Source organism: Mesoplodon mirus, assembly GCF_964341445.2.
Source record: "Mesoplodon mirus genome assembly, chromosome: X".
NCBI lineage: Eukaryota > Metazoa > Chordata > Mammalia > Artiodactyla > Ziphiidae > Mesoplodon > Mesoplodon mirus.
Window position 1 is genome coordinate 17,818,302 of NC_138981.1, and position 24,398 is coordinate 17,842,699.

Below are 24,398 nucleotides of genomic sequence, written 5' to 3' on the forward strand. Positions count from 1 at the left end.
TAGTTAAAGTTCTATGATTAGACTAGAAAATGCATTCCCTCTAGAGCTGGTGTAAAATTGCTTTCTTCTTAATACACCCCAAAATGACAACCCTGGGGGAGGGGTGGGACTATGGGTGGATTATATTTGTTTCACTGTGGTTTTCTGTAATTTCTCAAATTTTAACAATAAAGCTACACTATTTTTAAAAACAGAAAAATAAAGCTCACAGGCATAGTGAGCTTTTCTTTCTATCCAACAGCAAAACAAAACTACACTAAAAATATTATTAGCCGCTCAATAAAATCTACATGTTATCTGTAGTAAGTATTAGGTAGAAAACTAAAGCGGGGAAGTAGACACAAAGTGTATGGGAGGGCGTGGCAAATTAGAGAAGTGGCCTGTGAAAGCATCATGAGAAGATGACATCTGAGCAAAGACCGGCCAAAGGAGGTCAGGGAGTGAGCCCAGAGGCTCGCGGGGGGATGAACGCTGCAGGTGGAGGGCTCTGTGCCCTAGAAGAAGGATCCTTCATCACCTGTTAACCCAGACAGACAAAGTCGCTTCAGACAGAAACCAGTCTGGACTTAATGGAATCAAAAAATGAGTCAGAAGAAAACTAAGTGATGAGTAGGCACAACACTGAGATAAGAAACCACTGCCACAGACTATGGTCAGGCAGCATTCTAAGTCCTTTATTTGTACTAACTCAACCCCAGTGACAACCCTAGCTAGGGTACGTATATAATTTAATGTCCAGACTGGAGCACCTGAGAGTAAAATGAGACACTATTAATTAACGCAGAGAAAAGAGGCATAAACCAGGGTTGCCTCAGGCAAACTGGGATGTATCACCCCCGTACCCAGAAGGCATATTATTATAACTGCTTTATAGAAAAGGAAACTCGCAAGGCACAGAGGTCACAGAGGGAAGTAGCAGAGTGAGGATTTGAACTTGGGCAGCCAAGCTTCACAGCCCACACTCTGGATGCCTTCGTAGTATTGCCTTTCTGTGTTGTGTACGCTAGGAAGCTCCCGGTGCTAAAAAGCTGGGTTTTATTTATCATCAGGAGCAGGCGATTAGGCTGGAAAAAGCACCAGCTTTTAGAATTAAACATCACCACTTTACAAGCACAGCAGCCCTGGACAACCTCAGTAACCTCTCCAGTTCAGTCACCTATAAAACAAAGCTACTTAGACCTCTCCCAACACCGCTACCACACTCCAGTGAGGCAGTGTTTGTAAAGATGATTTGGAAGCTGAAAAGTGCAACATGCATATTAATTCTAAAAAGTTATCATATATAAAAATCTGCATTCTCTCTGCAAAGGGCCAAATAGTAAATATTTGCAGCCCATATGGTCTCTGTTGCAACTAATGAACTCCACAGACAACATGTAAATGCATGGGTGTGGCTGTGTGCCAATAAAACTTTATTTACAGGAAAAGGTGGAAGGTTACAGGCCAAAGTTGGCCAACTCCTGACCTAGAGAAATGCTATTTAAAATTGAAGCCCCTCAATGCTCCCTGTGCCTCTTTTCTGATTCATTTTCCTCTACAGATAGCACTAATCACCATCTAACATAATGTGTATTTTATTTACTTATTATCTGCTTTGCCCACTAGAAAATAAGCTTTGTTGAAGGCTGAGGTTTTGTCCTTTGGGTTCACTGTTGAGTCCCCAGTGACTAGAAGGTTGCCTGGCACATAGCAGGAACTTTAGAAATACTTGTTGAAAGAGTACATGGATGACTGAATGGAGAGATTTTGAAGGAGTTGGACATACTCTTGGGGAAGAAGGGCAAATCCATGGCAAGTTAAAAAAGGAAACAGAGAAAAAGAATCATATCTGGAAACCTACGGAGAGAAAAACTACTGCAAGTGAACTCAAACTCAACTTTGCAGTTCCTTGTAGGCAAAGGGAAAAAGGATTATTTCCAAAACCAATTTTGTGGGTTGTGAACATTTGGAAGAACTAAAGCCTTATAAAACAATTTTCAAAAGAGCTGGTTAAAATCTAAGTGAATTATTGGCTTGATTTAAGTTTAGTTAAAAGAATAGCTTGAGGTTTGCTGCAGATCAACTAATTATGAGTGTGTGTGAGTGTGTGTGTGCGTGTGTGTGCATGTTTAATCTCTCCTCTTCCACTATCCTGCCAAATGTGGGTTCAGTTTGTTCACTGGGAGTGGTCTGGGGAGTGGTAAGGAATTAATTCAGCAGACTTTGCAGGGAAACATACATATTTGTCCCTAGTTTAGTTCAGGCTTGGCAAATTGTAGTGTCATTCTTTCTGATTTTTCTTCATAGTTCAACTCAAGCTCAAGGTTAACATCAAAATATTGATTAACTGAATAAGTACATTTTTAAAGAGAGAAGCGTTCTTTATATACAGTGCTTTATGTTAAGTCTTTCAAATCAAGATCTATGTAACACAATCAACTGAACAACCTGATGTTTGCAAGAAGAAAATACGACTTCTCTTCTACAAAAGCAAGTATGCATATCTAATGCACAGCTCACAACCTAAACAATATTCCACTTCCCAGGCACAGTGCTTAGCAAAAGTTTGGCGTAGCATAAACAACATTGGCAAGATTCTTCTAAAGAACTCTGATACTGAATCCTCTATTCTGGTGCGGTCAGCTCAATGTTTGAGTGCCTAACGCATGCCAGCAAGGAGTGAGGCTGAAGAACTTCGTTGTTAGGCTCACGCGTAATCATTTCATTTCATCCTTAGCTTCTTAAAGAAATAAATGTCCACTTACTGATTGATTTAACATGGTAACTGTAAAAAGAGCACTGGGTTTGGAGTCAAAAGCTTTGGCTAAAGGACTGAAGAAATGAAGGAAAAGGAATAGAATGAAAAAGGAAAGAACATGAAAATGAAGAAAGGAAATGAACCCAAGAAAAAATGAAGAAAGGGAAGAAAAAGGTATGAAGTTCCGATTCATGACATGGAAGACTCTTGAAAACATGAGGCTAAGTGAAAGAAACCAGACACAGAAGGCCAAATACTGCATGATTCCATTTATATGAAATCTCCACAACAGGCAAATCCATAGAGACAGAAAGTAGATGGATGGCTGCCAGAGTCTGTGGGGAGGAGGGGAAAACATGCAGTGACCGCTAATAAGTGCAGGGCTTCTCTCTCAGGTGATGAAAATGTTCTGGAATTAGATGGTGGTGATGGTTACACAACTTTGTGAATATACTAAAAACCACTGAATTGTACACTTAAAAGGGTGAATTTTATGGTATGTGAATTATTTCTTAACAAAAAAAAGAAGAGAGGGATATTAAAAAAAAAAAAAAAGACCAGGCTCTGCAATCGACTAGCTTTGTGAGCTGTGGGCAAGGCATTTAATTTCTCTAATATGTTTTTCCTCATCTGAGAAATGGGGGCAATATTAACCTACCTCTCAAGTTGTTGCAAGACACAAATGAGATAATCTATATCAAAGTAATTTGGAAAAATATATATAATGCTACAAATTCAAGGTAATTTCACTCAAAATCTTAACGAGGTTCTTTATGGAACTTGATGGTAACTCTAAGGTGTATAGTCGTCCCTTGGCATCCATGGGGGATTGGTTCCAGGAACCCCTGCAGGTTCCAAAATCCAAGGATGCTCAACTCCCTTATATAAAGTGCCATAGTATTTGCCTATAACCTACAAAGGATGTATACTTCAAATCATCTCTAGATTACATATACTACCTATTACAATGTAAATGCTATGTAAATAGTTGCCGAGTTGCAGAAAATTCAAGTTTTGCTTTTGGGAACATTTTGGAATTTTTCTTTCCAAATATTTTCAATCTGCAGTTGGTTGAATCCTCGGATATGGAACCAATGGATACGGAGGGCTAAATGTGTATGTAAAACAAAGTGGCCAAGATAATTTGACAAAGAATAACAAAGGAGGTCTTTTTTTGGTTTTTTTTTTTTTTTTTTTTTCCGTACGCGGGCCTCTCACTGTTGTGGCCTCTCCCGTTGCGGAGCACAGGCTCCGGACGCGCAGGCCCAGCGGCCATGGCTCACGGGCCCAGCCGCTCCGCGGCATATGGGATCCTCCCAGACCGGGGCACGAACCCGTATCCCCTGCATCGGCAGGCGGACTCTCAACCACTGCGCCACCAGGGAGGCCCCAAAGGAGGTCTTGACTTACCAGATACCAAGACTCTTGAGAAAGTTACAGCAATCAAGGCTGTGTAGTATTTACTCAGGGTTTGAAAAATATACCAGGAAACCAAATTTGAGAGAGCCTGCAAGCAGGTTCACAGATATATGGGCACTTGATACAGCAAAGGAGGTGCCAGGGTAGATGCAGCTCAGGGAGGGCAATGATCAACTCTTCAATAAATGATCCTGGGACAACTGGTTTTCCACATGGACAAACAATCCACACACAGATTCCTCCCTCAATTCCAATTAGACTAAAATTATTTCAAAAGCCAACATTTAAAACTTTTAGGAGACAATAGAGAAGAATATCTTTATGTCTTTGGGATAGGAACACAAAAAGTGCAAACCATAGGGCTTCCCTGGTGGCGCAGTGGTTGAGAGTCCACCTGCCGATGCAGGGGACACGGGTTTGTGCCCCGGTCTGGGAAGATCCCACATGCCGCGGAGTAGCTAGGCCCATGAGCCATGGCCGCTGAGCCTGCGCGTCCGGAGCCTGTGCTCCGCAACGGGAGAGGCCACACAGTGAGAGGCTCGCGTACCGCAAAAAAAAAAAAAAAAAAAAAAAAAAAGTGCAAACCATAAAAGAAAAAAAGAAGAAATTTGACTACACTGAAAGACCTTTATCAGAAAACACCATAAAAAGTGAAAAATAAGCCACAGACTGGGAGACATTATCTATAACATGTATCACTAAAAATCAGTATCCAGGGCCTCCCTGGTGGCGCGGTGGTTGAGAGTCCGCCTGCCGATGCAGGGGATACGGGTTCGTGCCCCGGTCTGGGAGGATCCCATATGCCGCGGAGCGGCTGGGCCCGTGAGCCATGGCCGCTGGGCCTGCGCGTCCGGAGCCTGTGCTCCGCAGCGGGAGAGGCCACAACAGTGAGAGGCCCGCATACCGAAAAAAAAAAAAAAAAAAAAAAAAAAAAAAAAAAAAATCAGTATCCAGAACATATAAAGAACATCCACAAATCCATTTTTAAAAATACAGATAAACTGACAGAGAAAAATAGGTAAGAAACTTGAACTAGAATTTCACGAAAATGAAACTTAGTCAGTGAACACTACTACTGAGAGAAATGCAAATCAAAACAAAAAGAGATAAATATCATACCTATCATCTTAGCAATATTCAAAAGTCTGACTATGCTAAGTGTTGGCAAGGATGCTGAGCAACAGGAAGTATCTTACACGGTTGCTTAGGAAAGTAATCTGGCAACAACTAGTACAGTTGAAGAGGCACATACCCTGCCACCCACTACTTCCATTCCTGAATATAATTCCTACAGAAATATTTATATATTAGCACAAGGAAACATGTTCAAGGCTGTTCATAGCAGCTTCATTTTTAACAACAAAATCTGAAGCAATTTAAATGAACATCAATAGAAGAATGTACAAGTAGATTATATATTTACACAACGGACTACTACAGAGCAAAGAAAAAGAAATGAGCTAGAGCTACATGTAGCAACGAGGACACATCTCACAAAAAAAAGACACTGAAAATTAAAGTTGCAGAATAATATGAGGGTAAAAAAGATACCAATCATATAAAGTTCAAAAGCATGCAAGTAGCATTTTCTCTTACTTAGGGACATATTCATATATAAGTATAAAGAAATATATGAGAAAATGAACACCAGTTTCAGGACAGTGCTTACCTCTGTGCACTTTTTTAAAGCTAATGTACGGCCAGGGTTAAAGACTTCTAGATGACACCATTGATGGAGCAGGTCCAAAGGAGATGGAATTCCAAGCACTTTCCTTAGCAGAACTGAAACAGCACTGACCCACCCTCTATGGGTCCCCCTAGGAGCAAAGGCCACATGGGGTCAAAGCCATATGCCCGACTCATACACAATGTTCTGATTAGCTGAGCTAATTATCCACAAGCAGCCGATCCCAGCAATAAGAAGCCACGAGAAGGGCTCACTTTACCTCAGGTACCATTTTGATGTTAGTGTGGGAGAAGGATTAAGTACTAAAATGGAAATATCCTGGTTGATAAAGGATTACCATCCAGTAACAAGCAGTAACCAAGACTTTATCAATATCGGGGCTTCCCTGGTGGCGCAGTGGTTAAGAATCCGCCTGCCAATGCAGGGGACATGGGTTTGAGCCCTGGTCCCGGAAGATCCCACATGCCATGCCACGGAGCAACTAAGCCCATGCGCCACAACTACTGAGCCTGTGCTCTAGAGCCCGCGAGCCACAACTACTGAGCCCGTGTGCCACCACGACTGAAGCCCACATGCCTAGAGCCCGTGCTCTGCAACAAGAGAGGCCACAGCAATGAGAAGTCTGCGCACCGCAACGAAGAGTAGCCCCGGCTCCCCGCAACTAGAGGAAGCCCATGAGCAGCAATGAAGACGCAACGCAGCCGAAAATAAATAATATAAATTTATAAATAAATAAATAAAAATAAAAGGCAATGTCTTTCAAATTGTTCATAGATCCAAGAAAGCAATGTTAAGTACTCAGTTCTTTGATCTTAAGGGTTATTTCGCAGGAACTGATAAAATAATTCTGAGGACTTGAACAGGCCTTGGCAAAGTTAACAAAAGACACTGCTCGGAGAAAACCGACTTTCTTTTTAGTACCCTTCTCTCCTCTAGATGGGGCGCATTCCCAACTTGTAGGTACCCAGTGGTCTACTTTTTGAACCCTACCTGCTCTCAGAAGCCGACCTCATATCAAGACACATGAACCAAATTCTGTGCCCATTTACATTTTAACAACTCTTTAAGCCAAAGAAATGAATCTCAAATTGTGGAATTTCAGGATTCAGCTAGATGAATAGAGGGGTTGGGGGGGAAGCTGGGCACAGTTACTGCTATGGACTGGACTGTGTCCCTCCCCCCACAAATTAATATGTTGAAACCTTAACCTCCAGCATGACTGTATCTGGAGACAGGGTCTCTAGGTGATAATTAAGGTTAAATGAGGTCATAAGGGTGGGACCCTAATCTAATAGGGCTACAGCCTTATAAGAAGAGAAGGATTCCCTCCCTCCCTCCCTCCCTCTCCCCCCCCCCCCGCTCTGTCCACGATTTGAGAACACAGCAAGAAGGTGGCAGTCTACAAGGCAGGAAGAGAGCCCAAAGTCACAGGGAAGCAGTAACCTAGCCATCCATCCTTGATGTTTTCATGGATGTTTACATTAAAGACAGTCCTACTGATGTAGTGTGTACTCTTAAAATACCAAATCCAAAGGAACAAGGGTCTCTAATCAGGAACCCCAAGAGGCCCAAACAAAGACATGGGTGTTCAGCCTGGTGGACAATGCACCCTGGCAGGGGTACAGCAAGATTGTGAGCAATCCATTCTGGAGTGCCAGGTCAGGCTACCCTCCCAAATATCCCTGCCTGGTGGGGGTTCCCATCATACAAGGAACCACAGAAAGGGGAGTGCTGCATACAAGGTCTTGAGGGGAAAAGGCACACTTCTGAACATATAGAAGGGCTAAGATCCCCCATTTGGGTACAGGCAGTTCTAAAATGCACTCAGAAGTTTAAATTATGCCAAGGTTTGGATCCATTTCCAGTCTGGGGAAGAAGGCAGGAGGAGGGGGACAAGCTAAAGACACGGCTATGAGAAGCACTGATCATTGGTGCAAAGCTTGGAGAACAGGGGTGGTACGTCCCTGAAACTTAAAGTCAGGAGCCTCCATGCAGTAAACTGAAGGTCCAAGAAAGGACTCCTTGTCCCAAAGGGTTGGGCAGAGAACTCACAACAGAGAACCCGAGGGAAGGAGGCCTACGGAAAGGAGAATGGAAGTAGGAGGCAGCCAGGATGAGGGTTGCAGAGGCCACAGGATGTGCTCAGGGCTCTGAGGCAGAACTCAGAGATACATGCCCCTGGTCAGGAGTCAGAAAGGCAAGAATCAGCTCTGCTAGGGACCCCAGATATCAACTCTGTTGACAGTTCAGGAACACGGAAGCACGCTCTCCATGATCGGGCTTATTTCCAGCCATCTGAATGGTTGGTGTCATGCCAACAAAATAACTAGACAGTGGTGAAACCCCCCCAGGACAAACCCAAGGGGCTCCCGTGTTTTCTTGTAATGGGGTTTTATTAAAACGAACAAAAGTACTTCCTGACTGTTGGCCTCAAAGAGCCTTGCCATAGTTTGGGTTCCTCCAGAAGGTAACTCTGAGGCAAAGATTCGAGAGCAAGCAATTTATTTAGGATGTGATCCCAGGACACAGGAGAACGGGGAAGTGAGACGGAGGCAGGAAGGCAGCTAATACAGGTGCGTCATCAAGCCAGTTACCACTGGGGGCAGCTGAATCTCAGTCCTGGGGAGCTCTGGGAGCCAATGCAGACTGCCCATCCGTCTCAGTGGTCCTGCTCATGGGCAAAGAGCTGGGCTCATTATCTACCAGCTTTCATCAGGCGCTGGCTGAGGGCTGCTCCGGGGTGGGCTGGGGATTGTTAATTCCCCAACACTCCAGGCTGCCACACAGGCGGGCAGAGAAATGCACAGCTAGTGTCTGGAAGGGGGCTGGTGTGTACCGCAGTGCTCGGCACCGGGATGTTGAAACGGACACCCTCTGTGGAATGAATGAGGAAGTACAAAGCACTGAAGCCAGGAGAGAAGAGGGATTAAGTGCGCGCGCGCGCGTGCGCGCGCATATGGGCGGGGGTTGGGGTGTGTGTATGTTGGTTTGGCGTGCTTTTGAGGAGTACAGTCGTTTTTCTTCAGGTGTTCGGAATGTCTGAGGAGAGACTAGGTGAGGGGAGATTGAAAGGAGTTGCCACTTGAGATTTAAAGAAACGTCCAAAGAGCACTGGGCTTTTGCGGCTCTAACGGAGACTGCACACACCTGGTTCTTCAGCCCGCACTGGGAGGCCAACCCGAGAGGCACTGGGGCAGGGATGTTTATCACCCCTGAATGGGCAACCGACCAAGGTCTCATGTAAACCCGGCTGTGCTCTAAAGCCTTGCTATTCAAAGTGTGGTCCCCCAAAAAGCAGGCATCTCCAGCCCCATCCCAGAACCCCAGAATCCGCATCTGCATTTCAACAAGCTCCCCAGCTGATTGATGTGTACATCTGAAAAGCAGTGCCATAGGTAACAGGATTCGCTAAGTGTTCTCTACATAAAGAGTACGTTCAGCGGCTGTGACTCCTACCAAAATCAAATGGAAGGTATTTGCTCGATTTCAGGCTATATTTGCTCTATTCAGTTTGTCGAGTTAACTTCAGATTTGCTGAATGGAATAAGTTAATGCAATCTGGGACAAAGGGAGATAATAATGTCAACCTGCGGACCTGCGTGTAATCACAACAAAATAAAGCTTATTTTAGTTTTTCAAAACCGCTTTCATTCACTTTGCTCTCCCCTTTTTCCCCCCTTGGCAAAATTAGGAATCAGTGCTTAATAAGCCTGTACCATTCCAAGACTATTCAGGTGGGTAAACCTTTGCCTCAATATCTGCAAAATACATTTGACAGTTCCAGGAGTGTTTTTCACTTCAAAATAATTACGTGTGTGTGTGTGTGTGTGTGTGTCTCACAGGAAAAAAAAAGTCAAAATTCTTGAGATACTTAAAAATGACATTTTGATATAGGTAGCTGGTAAAGTAATAAATGAACATAGAAACACTCTTAGAGAAAAATTAAAGTAGAAAAACAACTGATGCTAAAACAATTCAAGTTATGAATAAAAAGCCTCAACATTGTATATGGATACAGATATGTAAATTGATGCAGAGGTGGTTACTAATCCTAATTGCATTCAGAGAATAACTGACAACCATGAAAATGAGTAGAAATATATCTGAAGCATTCTTTTAGGTACTGAAGGGGAACACAATATGACACCCCAAAATGTCTCTTTGGCATAAGAATTATCTTGAGGCTGATTATTTTTAAGAAACAGCACACAAAGGAGAAGCTCTGAAAACCGAGTAGAAGTTACCCTTTTGTAAGAGACATTTACATTTATAAGGGAAATCTCCACTTTAAAGTTATCTCCCTTTCTGTACCAGGAAGAGAAGGGTGACTCTAAAGCTCTAGAAACTCTTGTCAATGGAGAAGGCATGGACTTAAATCTGCATAACAACCTTACCCTTGTTTACTGTATTTTTCCTGATAATTCCTATAACTGGCCTCCTCCACCACCGCCCCACAAAATCTCCTTTTGTCTTTAGCTGAAGATGGTGTTGAAGGTGGTGGGGCTTGGGCCATTTTGGGGAGTTACTCAGTTTTCGTGGGTCTCTCCTATGTATACAGAAGGTATATATGTTACTAAACTTGTTTGTTTTTCTCCTGTTAATCTGTCTTTTTATTACAGGGGTGTCTCAGCCAAGAACCTAGAAGGGTAGAGGGAATACAGCATTTACCGAGTAGTAATGCACACATGTGTTTATCAAAAGATATGTACAAGGGTGATCCTCATAACACTATTCATAAATGCCAAAAACTAGAAACAAACCAAAGGCCCATCAAGAGTAGAAAGGATAGGCCTTCCCTGGTGGCACAGTGGTTAAGAATCCGCCTGCCAATGCAGGGGACACAGGTTCGAGCCCTGGTCCAGGAAGATCCCACATGCCGCAAAGCAATTAAGCCCGTGCGCCACAACTACTGAGCCTGTGCTCTAGAGCCCACAAGCCACAACTACTGAGCCCGCGTGTCACAACTACTGAAGCCCGCGTGCCTAGAGTGCATGCTCTGCAACAAGAGAAGCCACTGCAATGAGAAGCCCGTGCACCGCAACAAAGAGTAGCCCCCGCTCACCGCAACCAGAGAAAGCCCGTGCGCAGCAACGAAGACCCAATGCAGCCAAAAATAAAATAAATAAATTTATAAGAGGGCTTCCCTGGTGGCGCAGTGGTTGAGAGTCCACCTGCCGATGCAGGGGACGCGGGTTCGTGCCCCGGTCCGGGAGGATCCCGCATGCCGCGGAGCGGCTGGGCCCGTGAGCCATGGCTGCTGGGCCTGCGCGTCCGGAGCCTGTGCTTCGCGACGGGAGAGACCACAACAATGAGAGGCCCACATACCGCAAAAAAAAAATAAATAAAATAAAATAAAATAAATTTATAAGAAAAAAGTTCACAAAGAATAAAAACCAAAATTAAAAAAAAATTTTAATATATATGTGATTAGAGCTACTAGAAATAATAAGGGAAATTTTTCAGTATGCAAGGAAAGTAGGATGTGTGTTTTCAGTAAAAGAAGGTATGAGGAATAGAAATACATTTTGCTAAGGGAAAAAAGTGGTAATTTTGTCCTAGAGCTGATTGCTTCTGGATGGGAAAGAAAATAAGGGATAAATTAATATGGATACAAAAAGTTGTGGAAGGTTTGTAAAAAAAGGAACCCTGAGAAAAGTGTTTTGTGTATGGTCAGGGTTGGCTAAGATTAGATTGAATTTAATTAAGTAAATTGATTTTGTTATTAAAAGTAAGCTGGGGGCTTCCCTGGTGGCGCAGTGGTTGAGAGTCCGCCTGCCAATGCAGGGGACACGGGTTCGTGCCCCGGTCCAGGAAGATCCCACATGCCGTGGAGCGGCTGCGCCCGTGAGCCATGGCCGCTGAGCCTGCGCGTCCGGAGCCTGTGCTCCACAACGGGAGAGGCCACAACAGTGAGAGGCCCGCGTACCACACACACAAAAAAAAGTAAGCTGGTACAAGACTGGAGTTTGGTTTTCCCTCTGTTAAGAAAACAAAGTTTTTTGGACTATTGAGCTGCTTTTGATATCAGAGTGTAAATTTTCTTTACCTTTTAAGTAATTTGTTGTTACATTCTGTATTTGCTTTTGAAATCTTTTATTGTCACTTTGGTTAAGTGAACAAGTATTGTTTCCCAGTGACCTATGTGTCTGACCAAGTGTTTTGGAACTTTTCAATATTTTTGACAAACTTCCCAAAGATCAAATTCTAATTAAAGTCCGTTGACCTCTAGCTAACTTTGAGTTTTCCAAAGAGCCCCTAAGGCATATCAAAGAGAAATATTAAACTAATTAGGCTTGCTTGGTATGTTAAATTACATAGGAAGCATTGTCAAATGAGGGATAAGCCTTAAGTTATATTGTATGGGTAAATGTTATTAATATAGATATACTAGAAATTATATGGAATTCCTAAAATTTGAATACATTCTAGTAAAATGGTATCAGTCATAATTCTAGTTATCATCTTAAAATGTTGTATGTCACAGCAGTAATCAAGTTTCTTTGTCAATGGCATTGTAATCATGTGTTTAACCATGCCTTTTTAAGTTTTTTTGTCATTCATAGACAGTTATTGTTTTACTCTGATCCTTTTGCAAAAATGTTTCATCTTCAAGATTCATAGAAAGGACTTTTTGACAAGTACAGGTTTCTAATAACTTTCAGACCATACTGCTGAACAAGGTAAGAAATTTAAAGAATCCTAACAGAAAACCTGACGGCTTCATAAAACTGTTAACAAAGAGGATTCGTTACATTGGACTGAGTGAACTGGTGAATATGATCATAATTTGCATAGTTTTTGTCTGAAATATTACTGGCTTTTAATCTGTGTTTTCCAGATATAAGGAAACCTTTCCCCTCAGGGTAATTTTGGCTTACAGCAACTTGGTAAATTACACCTTCGTAAGCGGAATCGAAACATTTATATTTTCTCTCTACCAAATCCCTCCAGAAATTGGAAACTCTTACGTTCCCAGAAGCCTTATCAGGTGAATAAGGAAGGTCACCTCCTGACATGTACAAGAATCTCAAGATGTTTGGTGGACCTCAAGAAGAGAGGAATTCACCCAAATCTATACATATCACAGCCGGAATCTGGCTAGCCCTTGCCATGGATTTCCCAGCCTGGAGGGGCCTTTTAAAAGTTCGACCCGAGATTCCTTATGAAAAGTTCCAGCAGAGCCAATTTAAAAGAGCCTATTTGGTCAATTAGCCAGACTTATTCTGCAAACAAATGTCTTAATTTGGCTATATTTGGTAGAAATTAGGATAATTTTAGAGAGAAAAAGACTGTTTCAGTGAGTATTAAATTCTAGGTTTGTTAATTGAGGTCTGTATTTACTGCTTAAGACTCACTTCCCAGATAGCTCCTTGTTGTTACGTTATATTATTGGAAAGTTTAATTGAATTATTAAAAGAACACTCGAAGTTTGTTTCTGAAGCTTATCACAGCAATCTATCTTTGGATGAAGATCAGATGCCCCCGTGACCTGCAACCAGGAGATTATGCACACCGGAAAAGGCATCATTTAAAGGACTGTCTCCAACCTAGATAAAAGGACCCTTATCAGGTACTATTAACTAGCTCGCACGCAGAGAAACTGAAGGGAATTGACTCTTGAATTCATATTTCCCACTTAAGAAGGGCCTTTGGATTGGACTGATATATAGAAAGACCTGCTGACCCCCAAATGATACCCATATCAGGACAAGAAGAAGACAACAGCAGTGGTAGGCAGATGACCCAAGAATCTGGATCAGGCTTGTTAAGATTCATCCTACTAATCAGGCTTGTAAGATCCATCCTACTAATTCAACTGAACTGTCTACCAAATGTTGGTCTCCTTATCAACATTGAAAGTAATTGTTTTACTTCTAACCATAACATTACATGTTTATAAAGATCAGGAATTGTGTATGCTCCTTGCTCCTACGAGCACTGTGGTTGAGAACACAGGCTCTAGGTCCATCCACATTGCTGCAAATGGCAGAGTTTTATTCTTTTTCATGGCTGAGTAATATTCCTCTGTGTGTGTGTGTGTGTGTGCGTGTGTGTGTATGTATACGCACACCACTTCTTTATCTATTCATCTGTTGATGGTCAGTGAAATAAATCAGACAGAGAAAGACAAATACGGTATGATATCACTTATATGTGGAATCTAAAAAATAATACAAATGAATGTATATAGCAAAACAGAAAAGACTCACAGATATAGAAAACAAACTAGTGGTTACAACTGGGGAGAGGGAAGAGGGAGGGGCAAGTTAGGGGTATGGGATTAAAAGATACAAACTACTACGTATAAAATAGATAAGCAAAAAGGATGTAGTGTGTAGCACAGGGAATTATAGCCATTACCTTGTAATAACTTTTAATGGAGCATAATCTGTAAAAATACTGAATCGCTATGTTATATACCTGAAACTAACATGATATTGTAAATCAGCTATACTTCAATAAAAAAACAAAAATAAAACACAGGCTCTGAAATCAGATGGTCTGTGTTCAAACCCTGGATCTACTGCTTACCATTTGCATGACCTTGGACAAAGTATTTAACCTCTCCGTGCTTCAGTTTCCTCCTCTGTAAAATGATAATAATAGTACCTGCCCCAAGAGGATGGGAGGGTTAAATGAGTTAATATATGTAAATTGAGCACTGCCTGCCCAATAAATATTAGCTGTTAGTTATCATTATTATTATCAGAGTCAGAAATGTAGTGGACACCAGATGTCTGTTGATTAATGACTTACATTAAAATATACTCTAGGGCCTCCCTGGTGGCGCAGTGGTTGAGAGTCCGCCTGCCGATGCAGGGGATACGGGTTCGTGCCCCGGTCTGGGAGGATCCCATATGCCGCGGAGCGGCTGGGCCCGTGAGCCATGGCCGCTGGGCCTGCGCATCCGGAGCCTGTGCTCCGCAACGGGAGAGGCCACAACAGTGAGAGGCCCGCATACCGCAAAAAGAAAAAAAAAAAAAAAAAAAAAAATACTCTAAAAATAAATAAATTAAAAATAATAATAAAATATACTCTATGCTTAACCTAAAGAAATTTCCACACCAAAACTGAATTTGAATTTCTCTTAGGATTAGTGCCTGATTTCTTCTAGATTCTAGGTGCACTCATTCATCCATTCAACAAATATTTATTGAGCACCTACTATGTCCCACTGTTCTAGGTCCTGAAAATACAACTGTGAGCAAGATACACAAAGTCCCTGCCCTCCTGTATTCTAGCAGGGAAAAAAAGGACACGGAATCAGTGAACGAATAACTAAATAATATAACTGCAGATAATAGTGTTACAAGAAAACAAAAGTGGGATGAGGGGGTGGACATTTATAGTGGTAGGTGAGGAATGCTGATTTAGAATGAGGGTTAGAGAAGACCCAAATGAAACAGAGGGACAAGTTATGTGATTATCTGGTGAAATGGTGCTCCAGGCAGGTAGCACCGCAAATACTAAAGCTGGGAAGCAGGAAAATGCTTGGCTTGGGTGATGAATAGCAAGAAGGCTGGTGTATCTGGAGAAGTGTGGGAAGATTGAGATAAAAGTCATATAGGGCCTCAGAGGCTACAGGGAGCAGCTGGGGGGTTAGTGTAAATGTGGCAGAGGCTGTTAGAGGTTTTGAACAGTGGATTTACAAGACTGCCTTTACTGGCAATTCTCTGGGGTCAAGAGTGGGTGCTGGGAGACTGGGTTAGAGGCTATATCCTAATTCAAGAGAAAAATCTGGGTAGCTACCACTATCTCAGGGTATTAAAAATGAACTCACTTTGTATCATAACAGGATCTGATATAAAATGAATCTGTCCTGGACACAGTTCAGCAGTTTGGGGGCTTAGAACCTAAATGAACAGTTTTACAAAACAGGGTTATATGAAAGAGTGTCAAATCAATGCAGAGGGTCATGATCATCATTTTTAAATGAAGTAGAACAGATGGAAGAGAACTGAAATTTTCAGAATACACTGCACAGAGGAAAAATGCATAATACTTCGTGAGATTCCGTTTCAATTATATACAGGTATGTTCATACTGGGTTGAGATCTAAACTTTTCACTGTGAATGGTGGGCAGGAAAGTTTGAAAAACACTACAAAAAGCTACCTTATCTTACTTATACATAAGATATTTATTTATATATAAACTGTTCCTTTATTCTCTCCCTTCCTCGCTGTACCTGGCATCCCCCCCAAATGAGAACATTATAAAAAAAGCTCCAAAGGTAGTTTCTTCCTAGTCTAAATAAAATGAATTGACTTCTGCTACACTATCTTCTTCTCCAGGGAAGAAGATCAAAATATGACCTCCCAAAGCTGGGAAGACTGACTCACCTCTAAACTGTTAGGCTTTCAATGAAAACAAAAATAAATACCAAGCAGAACAAGAAATTTTAAAATTAAATTTTAGAACATTTCAAAGCTAAAAATGGAAAGAAAATCTCCTGAAGGAACTAATAAGGGTAACTGCCAGATCTCCACAGCAAGCAGAATACCTAGTGGTAAGCTATGAGAAGCGTTCCCACCTGAGTCAGATACTACTCCTCAACACTGCTCTACAGGGCAGCCTAGCCACTAAGGAGACCAGACAAACGGAGGAAAAAATATTGGGGGCGGGGAGGGGCCCCTATACCATTGCCATTTGCAGCCCGTTTGATTGTCGACCTTGAAAATTCAAGAAAATTGACTGAAAAACTATGAGAACTAATGAAAGTTCAGTAACATGGCTTGAATATGCTAGACCTACAAAAAAATTTAAAAACCTGTCTATACAATAGTATAGTCACAACAAAATAAAATGGGGGGCGGCTTCCCTGGTGGCGCAGTGGTTAAGAATCCGCCTGCCTTCCCTGGTGGTGCAGTGGTTGAGAATCCGCCTGCCGATGCAGGGGACGCGGGTTCGTGCCCTGGTCTGGGAAGATCCCACATGCCGCGGAGCGGCTGGGCCCCTGAGCCATGGCTGCTGAGCCTACGCGTCTGGAGCCTGTGCTCCGCAACGGGAGAGGCCACAACAGTGAGAGGTCCCCGTACCGCAAAAAAAAAACAAAAACAAAAAAAGAATCCGCCTGCCAATGCAGGGGACACGGGTTCGAGTCCTGGGCCGGGAAGATTCCACATGCCACGGAGCAACCAAGCCCGTGCGCCACAACTACTGAGCCTGTGCTCTAGAGCCTGCGAGCCACAACTACTGAAGCCTGCGCACCTAGAGCCCATGCTCCACAATAAGAGAAGCCACCGCACGGCAATGAGAAGCCCACGCACCGCAACTAAAGAAAGCCCACGCAGCAAGGAAGACCTAAAGCAGCCCATAAATAAATAAATAAAATAAAATGAAGTGAAATGGGCAAAAAAGGATACAATTTCTAAAAGCAATACAAATTACAAACAAAACAGTCTAGGAATTCACCTAACAAGAATGTGTGGGACTTCCCTGACAGTCCAGTGGTTAAGACTCCAAGCTTCCAATGCAAGGGGTGCAGGATCCATCCCTGGTTGGGGAACTAAGATCCCACATGTCACGCACTGTGACCAAAAAATAAAAAAAGAAACAAAAAAAATTAAAAAAAAACAACAACACAATACCCTCTTATTAAAAAAGAAGAAGAGGGCCTCCCTGGTGGCGCAGTGGTTGAGAGTCCGCCTGCCGATGCAGGGGATACGGGTTCGTGCCCCGGTCTGGGAGGATCCCATATGCCGCGGAGCGGCTGGGCCCGTGAGCCATGGCCGCTGAGCCTGTGCGTCCGGAGCCTGTGCTCCGCAACGGGAGAGGCCACAACAGTGAGAGGCCCGCGTACAGCAAAAAAAAAAAAAAAAAAAAAAAAAAAAAAAAAAAAAAAAAAGAAGAAGAATGTGTAACACCTACACAGTGTGGTATAGGCATAAGGACAGATGTACAGATCGATGGAACAGAAGAGAGTTCAAAATTAAACCCACACATACTCAGTAAATTCATTTTTGACAAAGGGGCCAAGGGGATACAATGAGGGAAAAGTACAGTCTTTTCAACAAATAGTGTTGCAACAATTGGCAACTATCTATATGGAAAAGAGTGAATCTTGACGGGTACAAAAATTAACTCAAAATGAAGTCGTGGGACTTCCCTGGTGGTGCAGTGGTTAAGAATCCGCCTGCCAATGCAGGGGACACAGGTTCGAGCCCTGGTCCAGGAAGATCCCACATGCCACAGAGCAACTCAGCCCGTGCGCCACAACTACTGAGTCTGCACTCTAGAGTCCATGAGACACAATTACTGAGCCCACACGCCACAACTACTGAAGCCCGTGCACCTGAAGCCTGTGCTCCACAACAAGAGAGGCCACCGCAATGAAGAGTAGCCCCCGCTCGCCACAACTAGAGAAAGCCCGCGTGCAGCAATGAAGACCCAACACAGCCAAAAATAAATTAATTAATTTTAAAAAATGAAGTCATAAACCTACATATAAAAGATAAAACTATAAAATGTCTAGATGATGGCACAAGAGAAAATCTTGGTAAATGTGAGGTAGACAAAGATTTATCAGACAGGTTACTAAAAGTGCTATTCATAGAAGAAAAAAAACCTGATAAATTAGACCTTAACAAAATTTAAAACTTGTGCTCTTCAAAAAAAAAAAATCATTAATTCCACTTATATGAGTCAACTAAATATGAGTCAACTAAAATAGTCAAACTCACAGAAACAGAGAGTAGAATGGTGGTTGCCAGGGGCTGGAAGGAGGGGGAAATGGGGAACTGCTGTTCAAAGGGTACAAAGTTTCAGTCACGCAAGATGAAAAAGTTCTAGCTATCCACTGTACTACACCATGCCTATAGTTCACAATACTGTATTGGACACTTCAAAATTTGTTAAGAGGGTAAACCTCATGTTAGGTATTCCCTAGCACAATTTTTTTTAAAAATAAAGAAAATGAAAAGGCAAGCCACAGACTAAAAGCAAATGTTTGCAATACATATACCTGACAGAGAACTTGTGTGCAGATGTATGCAGAACTTTTACGATTCAATAATGACACACAATACAATAAAAAAAAACAGACATTTCATAGAAGAAGATATACAAATGACCAAAAAGCATACAAAATGATGCTCAACATCATTAGTTATCAGCGAAGCGCAAACTAAAACGACAGAGATGCCACCACAACCTACTGGAATGGCTGGAATAAAATAAGCTGACAATACCAAGGGCTGGCAAGGATGCCAAGCAACAGGACCCCTCATACATCGCTGGTGGGAGTGCACGCTGGTGTAGCCACTTCGGAAAAGTTCAGCAGTTTCTTATCAAGTTAAATTTACCACACAATACAGCAATCCTACTTCTAGGTATTTACTGGAGTGAAATGAAAACTTATGTTCACACAGAAAGCTGTATGTGAACGTTTACATTGGCCCTATTCATAATCACCAAAAGTTGGTAAATGGACAAACTGTGGAATATTACTCAGCAATAAAAAGGAACAAATTACTGATTCACACAACACGGGTGACTCTCAAATGCATTATGCCAGGTGAAAGAAGCCAGACTCACAAGGCTACATCATGTATGAATCCATGCACAGGACATTCTGTAAAAGACAAATTTATAGGGACAGAAAACAAATCAGTGGTTGCCAGGGGCTGAGAGTGGCGGGAGGGGTTGACTACAAAGCGTCAATAAGGAACTTTCTGGAGTGATGGACTTCTTCTATATCTTGACCATGGTGGTGGTTACATGACTACATGTATTTGTCAAAGCTTACAGAACTGTACACTAAAAAGGGTGAATGTTATTGTAAATAAACTGTACTTCAATTTTTTTAACATCTTTAATGGAGTATAATTGCTTTACAATTGTACTTCAATTTTTAAAACATGGAATCGGCTCAAGAATTAAGCAGATTTATAAAATGGAACACACTGTTCACAGACTTTGATCGAGGGGATTTATTTTATGACAGTTTTTCCCAAATGTTTACCCCATTTCTTAACGTCCAACATCTCCCACCGCACACCACAACCCCCAGATAATTTCCATGGGGATTAAAGACCCATGTATTTTTAACACCATGAACATTTTAGCAGAAAAACTGTTTTCCTCTATCTTGAGGTAGCGAAGGCTTTTCTCAGTGAGGCATAAAAGGCGGCTCCCAGGTTTTTACTAAAGGCAGAATCTCTCCTTTCTATCTTCAGAATTATTACCACCACAGAAATGCATTCTTCCCCTCCCGCCCACCCCCAGCTCTCTCTTTCTTTTTCAATGTAATGGTGCTCTTCCCAGTTTGTAGCGTGTATTTGAACTGACTTGGCACTCTCAGGCAGCAAAATGGAAAAATGTGTTTGTCAGTTTCATGAACGCTGTGAAAGCACTAGGAACCTCACGGTGATGTCCCCCTCGCTGAGTCCCCAACCAGCCTCAGGCACACCACAGCCACACTGGAGCACCCAGAATGACCACGTTAGCCGTGGAAGTGCAGCTTCCTTACTGGCTCTCCCTAACACCTGAGCAAACTCACTTTGCCATTTCTGGAAGGCTGCTCATGGTACCAGAAACACAGCAGCTCTCCTTTGCCTGCCAAACCCGCCAATGAAATGCCATTTCCCAGGCTTTTTCCTCCCTCTGCTGAACAAAATCATACCCATAATTAAAGTTCCTTTTTTTTTCTTTTCTGTGTCTCCAACATTTTTTATTTTTTCTCTAGAAAAGTACACACACCTGGAATCTGTGGGTTTGGGGCAAGAATTACTCACAAAAAACACTAATGCTGGCCCTGCATTTCTTTAGTGTTTTTCAATAGCAAAGTCTGCTCTATCCCCCTTTTAATGAAAGTCACCTTGCAGGGATGTGGGAATGATAAAAGCAGAGGGAATCCGATAGGGGCTGGCGTCGCACTGAGGCCCTGTAAAGCAATACCCCTGAACAGCTTCAAAATTTGGCCACTTTTTATTTTCCAGCTTTGCATTTGAGCTGAAAAAAGCAGCCAATTTAGCAATGTCTAGCTCATTTTAGATCTTAAGTAAGCAAAACTTTGGGACACTAAAACTCCCCAAATCATTTGAAAATAGCACACGCCTTTGTCACTCAATTCACAAACTATTACGACATCGAACTTAATTGTATTAATAATTAAGCTCTTGGGGCTTCCCTGGTGGTGCAGTGGTTGAGAGTCTGCCTGCCGATGCAGGGGACGCGGGTTCGTGCCCCGGGTCCGGGAAGATCCCACATGCCGCGGAGCGGCTGGGCCCGTGAGCCATGGCCGCTGAGCCTGCGCGTCCGGGGCCTGTGCTCCGCAACGGGAGAGGCCACGACAGTGAGAGGCCCGCGTACCGCCAAAAAAAAATTAAATAAATAAATAAATAAATAAGCTCTTAATAAATTATTAATATTATTTTTAAAATAAATATTGTCATACCATGTAGAACTGAAATTATACTCATAGGCTTATCTCTTAAGATAGCTGAAAAGAAGTTGAGAAAGATGGAAGGAACTGCAACATCTGGCTAGTCTTTGCTTAACAAACCTTCACTCTCCATCACCCACCAGCTCCGAACACTGATCAAAGAAATGGGTCCTTTTTCTGCCTACGGATCAGCTACATAATTTATGGGGCTTCGTGCAAAATAAAAATGCGAAATTATTCAGAATTTCGACGGCAACAGCAGAACATTAAACCAAATACAGGGTGCATGCCCATGAAGCCAGCTCTACTATCAGATAATGTATTTGGCTGGTAACCCAGTAAGAGTAAAGCATTTTGCTACTAAATGAGTAGCAATCGTTTTAATGTGTGTATTTGGGGTGGAGGTGGGATTGTAAAGTCTTAGGACCTCCTCTCCCAATGTCCCAGTTTTCCTAAGGTTTTCAGCCTGTTGGACAAAAAGTATTTCTGCAGGGCCTGCCGTGTAAAGTGTGATCCATGAAGCAGCAGCAGCAGCATCTGAGAGCCCGTCAGAAATGCAGACTGTCGGGCCCCACCCCGGCCGGACCTACTGAATCAGAATCTGTATTTTTACAAGATCCCCAGGGAATTCATGTGGACGGTACATACAAATAAGTGTCACTGTCGAAGCAGCCACGGAAAAAACCTCTGCTGCCTGCCTCATCTGGCTCTCAGGAGGCCGTCAGCGCTCTCTCTCCTCACCTGAAACGTATATAGATCCGGAGCCTTGAAATGGCAAGTCCCTGTCGAAAAGCGCTCACCCGAGACCTCCAGTCTCCTGTCCCACCCTCAGGCTCCTGGCTGCCGCTCCATCCCGCCGCGCCCTTAGCCACCTGCTCTGCGTCCAGACAGACGCTGCCGCGCCAAGCCGTCTGGGGCCCGGGTCGCGTCCGCGCTCCGCAGGCTCCGCCGCCTCCACTGCGCGGCGCGGCAAACTGAGTCCCCACCAGGCGGGTCTCGAAGACCGCCCGCGCGAATAAAGCTCGTGGCTCTTTTTCGCGGAGGGGTGGGGAGAGCTGGAGCCCGTGCTAAGCTTTTGGATACACACGCCCCTCTCCCTCGGAGAACACGTCGCCAGAGCCCCCTTTCCCACGGCGCGCACTCTCCCACGGTCGGTGTGCCAGCTCCCGGAGATCGGCCCTCAGCCTCCGCCTTTCAGGGCGGCCCAGGGCCCCGGCTCAGAGCCGCAGTCGGGCGGAGGGAGCGTTCGCCCCGCCGTCCCGTCGCACTTCAGGTCCAGGCGCTGCGCCCGAGCCGCCCGCGCTGGTCGCCAGCTCCGCGGCTCCCCGGCCGGGTCTCAGGAACCCGAGGAAGACAGACCCATCCCGGCGCCGCGCGCTTACCTGCCGGTCCCCGCCGACGGGCTGGCTGGTGGCGCCCTCCAGCCCTCCTTTTTCCCTTTCGCTCGGGCCGCGGCCCTACTCCTCCCTCCCGCGGGCTGGGCACCGCCCCCGCCGCTCCCGGACGGCTTGCCGGCCTGCTCTTCAGCGGCCCAGCGCGGCGTGGCGCGTCCGGCGCGTCCGGCGCTCGGCAGCTGCGAGGCTGGACGCGGAGGTGGAGAGCGGGCGGGACGCGGAGGTGGGGAGCGGGCGGGACGCGGAGGTGGGGAGCGGGCGGGGCGCGGAGGTGGGGAGCGGGCGGGGCGCGGAGGGGGGAGGGTGTGAGCGAGTAGCTCGACCGCCCGAAGCCGGGGGGAGTTCCTGGCTGCGGGGCGGGGAGAGAAGTAGGGTCCGCGGGCTGAGCGGCCCACCCCACCCTGCGGAGGCCCGCGTGGCGCTTCTGGACTCCCTGGACCGCGAGCACCTCCGCTGCCCCGCGTCCGGTTCGGCGTGCTCCTAGGGGCCTCCAGTCTCCACACCCAGCCGCTCACCTTTAGGGGTCGCCCTGGTACCCAAATGCGTGTCCCACCACTTTGAGCACCGTGCACTGTGATGGGTGGGAACCCCGAGGTCGCCCCTCTGCCACAATATTCCCGATGCAGAGGTCAGACCGCTTGGAGGGGGATTTGGAGAGGTCGGTAAAAGGAAGGGGTCCTGAGAACGAATTCGGTTCCATGGTTACCTGGTACACCAGATACCTAGAAACTGGGATCCCCAGCGCTCTGACTGCTGGGGGGTGGGGGGTAGTATATGAAGTGAGTTGTCCCTGGTCCCCTCTACCTTTTCTGTCAGCATCTCCTTCCTCTGCACATTCTAGAATAAAAACTAGATCCGCATAAGATTTACAGATCACCTAACCAGCTTGTCAAAAGTACCCAGTGTTACAGATGGGAAAACCGAGGCCCAGGGGAACGTAGCTTGGTTCTACAATAAGAATTGGTTGTAGAGGCCAGGGGGGAAAGCGCTCTGAATTCCCTCTCTGGCCCCTTTTACACCATCCCCACACTACCCTCTCCAGCCCTCCTCTTTGTAGTCAACTAACTCCAATATTTGCAAGATGCTTTATCACTTTCAAAGCACCATTCTCTTTCTTTCGTTAAAATCTACAGGAGAATATTCCATTTTTCTTTACCAGTAAAACAAAATTCTAGATTCTGAATTGCATTCAGAGCTTTGGAGCGGATGTTTATAAAGTGCAGATTTGCAGAGCACACCCCTGTCTGGCTCTGCCATATTAAACACAACACCCATGAGATATATACTCCGCTCTGCAGGAGGGGGTTGATTTTGTTTTGCAAACACCAGTTTATTAACACTCACAACATTCTAGCTAGATAAATGAATGGAAAGGGTTGGGTTAAGGGGGAGTGGACGGCAGGAAGCTCACCCAGGTTACATAACAAGTTGGAGGCAGAACTGTGATGAAGAGTAAAATAGTATATTTTAATAGATTGAATGCTATTCCAAAGGGTTAAATTGTTTGCATTTGCATTCACTTAACACTTGCATATGTTAGAAAAGACTTCACATTGTGTAGAGCCACCAGAAATCTCATACACTGCTATTTGGCAGAATCGATTAAAACTGAGCACACAACTACCTGATGTCCCAATTCCCCTCCTACGTATATACTCAACAGAAATGAGTGCCTATGTCTACCAGAGGAAAGGAACGAGAATGTTCATCGCCATATATTTGTAATAGCCCCAGATTGGAAGCTACCCAAATGTGCATCAGCAGTAGAATGGATTGA

General features: G+C 44.2%; 1 protein-coding gene across 14 annotated transcripts in view; it reads right to left on the reverse strand.

Annotated features, from left to right (window-relative positions):
• The window catches only part of ADGRG2 (adhesion G protein-coupled receptor G2), a 110,464-nt gene extending 87,678 nt beyond the window's left edge, over positions 1-22,786 (reverse strand). For 12 of the 14 annotated variants that reach the window (XM_082608913.1, XM_082608910.1, XM_082608905.1 and 9 more), the window contains exon 1: positions 22,610-22,686. The gene's annotated coding sequence lies outside the window, so the exon portion shown is untranslated. Of the gene's footprint in view, positions 1-22,027; positions 22,085-22,609 lie in introns of those variants that run through there. The other 2 variants (XM_082608906.1, XM_082608901.1) reach the window with 2 other exon arrangements.
• Between the last annotated feature and the right edge of the window lie 1,612 nt (positions 22,787-24,398).